The sequence below is a fragment of the Entelurus aequoreus genome, linkage group LG13 (assembly GCF_033978785.1).
Source record: "Entelurus aequoreus isolate RoL-2023_Sb linkage group LG13, RoL_Eaeq_v1.1, whole genome shotgun sequence".
Taxonomy (NCBI): Eukaryota; Metazoa; Chordata; class Actinopteri; order Syngnathiformes; family Syngnathidae; genus Entelurus; species Entelurus aequoreus.
Window position 1 is genome coordinate 21,447,246 of NC_084743.1, and position 4,114 is coordinate 21,451,359.

Sequence of the window (4,114 nt, forward strand, 5' to 3'; positions counted from 1 at the left end):
ATATATATATACATACATACAGGTATATATAAATATATATATATATATATATATATATATATATATATATATATATATATATATATATATATATATTAAAAAAATATATATATATATATATATACACTACCGTTCAAAAGTTTGGGGTCACATTGAAATGTCCTTATTTTTGAAGGAAAAGCACTGTACTTTTCAATGAAGATAACATTAAAATAGTCTTAACTTTAAAGAAATACACTCTACACATTGCTAATGTGGTAAATGACTATTCTAGCTGCAAATGTCTGGTTTTTGGTGCAATATCTACATAGGTGTATAGAGGCCCATTTCCAGCAACTATCACTCCTGTGTTCTAATGGTACAATGTGTTTACTCATTGGCTCAGAAGGCTAATTGATGATTAGAAAACCCTTGTGCAATCATGTTCCCACATCTGAAAACAGTTTAGCTTGTTACAGAAGCTACAAAACTGACCTTCCTTGAGCAGATTGAGTTTCTGGAGCATCACATTTGTGGGGTCAATTAAACGCTCAAAATGGCCAGAAAAAGAGAACTTTCATCGGAAACTCGACAGTCTTTTCTTGTTCTTAGAAATGAAGGCTATTCCACAAAATTGTTGGGGTGACCCCAAACTTTTGAACGGTAGTGTATATATATATATATATATATATATATATATATATATATATATATATACACACACACACATATATATTTACTTATATACATACAAATACATATTTTGTTTCTATTTATTTTACTTTTTTATTTATGTTATTTAATATATATTTATATATATTTTTTCCAATTTTAAAATATGTTTTTTTCTTTTTTTTTCTTATTTATTTGATTGTGATTCACTTTTCCGGTTCATTTTTCTTAAATGTAAAGTAGTTCAAGCGTACACACATACTATTTTATAATAATGTTTTATTTCAGCCGTATTTATACTTTTTATATTCATAAGTATATTTCATTCTTACTCATTATTCACATATCTTTTTTTTCTCCATTGTTATAATGTTCTTGTGCTACAAAGTATTTCAGGTGAGGGGAACATTCCAAATAGTGATGTCACTGTCAAAGCATGGGGATATGCACCACCTTATGGAATGTATGAAAACTACATTATTGCCAGTATTTCAGAATACAGTCATTCTCACCAACAGTGAAATATTTGGGTACATTTAAATTATTCTGATCCATATCTTATCTTACAACTGATACCATTTATTGTTTCCTTGATAACTACAAGAACTATAATAACAAGCCAGTTGTTGATCAGCTCTTTCAAAGGAACGGCTCCTAAAGATCCAACTCCTTTCAAAAATCCCATAAATCCCATTTCTACTCTCTACTTATATTAGAAAATATACAGCATTAGAAGCAACCAAACAAAACGTAGTCATACATGTACTGTATGTACAATGACATTAATTAGAATACTTATTTGTACTTGTCCAAAACAACTCTTATTTTCTTGGAATGTCCATTCATGTGTTGATTGGTGTCACGTGACTTTGAAATGCCACAACATTGACATCAAATACTGACACCTGGTGGCAACACCGGGATGCACAGTTTCAGAACCTCTCCTCACCAGCCAGCCAACCTTGGTCAATGAAATATATTTTGTAACGTCAACATACTGTGATCACATTAATAACAAGGAACAAAGAGGACACATATATTCTATAACAAATGTTTGTCAAACATGTCTTTTCCGAGAAAAAGTACACTCTGACAATCGGCTGATACAAAACGACCTGCAATCCAGGTGAAAAGCATGACTTATAAGCGATAATTAACTTTCCCCAACTCAGAGGCGATGCAGCCGCTCAATATGTCAATATAAGCTAGTTAGCTCTCTGTGATCATGGCACCACTAAAAATAGTTTGTCTGTGTTAGCGCTTATAATAACAATATTGCTTATACTTTGTTTTTGGATGTTTTTTTAGAGGGCTTTATGGGTAGAATAGTGCACTCCTATTAGCTGCGATGTTAGCCACCTCTTACTGGCCCTATTTTACGTCTTAGAATACATTTAAAAAGAGAAACATATGTGTTCTTGACTCAATTTTTTTTTTTTAAGTGTATTTCCTCTGTTAGATACCAAAGCTCCAGTGACCTCTGATATTAGGGATTAGAGATGTCCGATAATATCGGACTGCCGATATCATCGGCAGATAAATGCTTTAAAATGTAATATTGGAAATTATCGGTATCGGTTTCAAAATTATCGGTATCGGTTTCAAAAAGTAAAATTTATGACTTTTTAAAACGCCGCTGTGTACGCGGACGTAGGAAGCGCCAATAAACCTTGAAGGCACTGCCTTTGCGTGCCGGCGCAGTCACCCAATGTCTTCGGCTTTTCACACACAAGTGAATGCAATGCATACTTGGTCAACAGCCATACAGGTCACACTGAGGGTGACCGTATAAACAACTTTAACTCTGTTACAAATATGCGCCACACTGTGAACCCACACCAAACAAGAATGACAAACACATTTCGGGAGAACATCCGCACCGTATCACAACATAAACACAACAGAACAAATACCCAGAACCCCTTGCAGCACTAACTCTTCCGGGACTGCTGTTTTGAGGCATGTTAAAAAAAATAATGCACTTTGTGACTTCAATAATAAATATGGCAGTGCCATGTTGTCATTTTTCTAGAGATGCCGATAAATGCTTTAAAATGTAATATCGGAAATTATCGTATCGGTTTTTTTATTATCAGTATCTGGGTTTTTTTTTATTAATTTTTTAAAAAATTAAGTCAACATAAAAAAACACAAGATACGCTTACAATTAGTACACCAACCCAAAAAACCTCCCTCCCCCATTTACACTCATTCACACAAAAGGGTTGTTTCTTTCTGGTGTTAATATTCTGGTTCCTACATTATATATCAATATATATCAATACAGTCTGCAAGGGATACAGTCCGTAAGCACACATGATTGTGCGTGCTGCTGGTCCACTAATAGTACTAACCTTTAACAGTTAATTTTACTCATTTTCATTCATTACTAGTTTCTATGTAACTGTTTTTATATTGTTTCACTTTCTTTTTTATTCAAGAATTTTTTTTTAATTTATTTATCTTATTTTATTTTATAAATTTAAAAAAAAAAAAGACCTTATATTCACCATACCTGGTTGTCCAAATTAGGCATAATAATGTGTTAATTCTACGACTGTATATATCTGTATCGGTTGATATCGGTAATTAAGAGTTGGACAATATCGCAATATCGAATATCGGCAAAAAGCCATTATCGGACATCCCTAATTTTTTCCCATAACTTGAGTTGATTTATTTTGGAAAACCATGTTACATTGTTTAATGCATCCAGCGGGGCATCACAACAAAATTAGGCATAATAATGTGTTAATTCCACGACTGTATATATCGATATCGGTTGATATCGGAATCGGTAATTAAGAGTTGGACAATATCGGAATAATGGATATCGGCAAAAAAGCCATCTCTATTAGGGATGAACCGGTTCATCTCCAAATGTCATCACCAGAATAATCCATTCACAAATGTGCTTTGCAGACTCCAAGCCGCCCGGTGTGTGCCTGAGCCCCGTGGACAGTGGACCGTGCGCCGGCCGCGAGCGCAGATTCGCGTACAACCCCGAGACCAGGAGGTGCCACGAGTTCCCCTACGGCGGCTGTGAAGGCAACGACAACAACTTCAAAACCCGCCGACAGTGCAACAGGAAATGCACTAAAAGTCAAAAGGGTATCCGATGAAATCGCGTCTACCAAATACTTGTACAGTAGGGAAGGGATTTACGTGGATCTCGCGTGAGAGGAAGAGGGCGGGTGAATCATTTTGCAATGCTTGTCTGCTGCAAATGATGGAAGGCGCCACTCTACGACGTTGGAATTGCCACAAAACACATTTTAAGTGGATAGTGCACCCTCCAAATTTGTCACGTTTCATGTGTCAGGTAAACCGCGACGAATACGGCCATATGAATCCTCCTTACTGTATGTTTATATTCCTCATCAACGTGTCACTCATTGTGCGAACGAGCAGATGTCTGATTGGAATTCAAGTATTTGCACATTTTGAGTCTTTTAATTTGAAA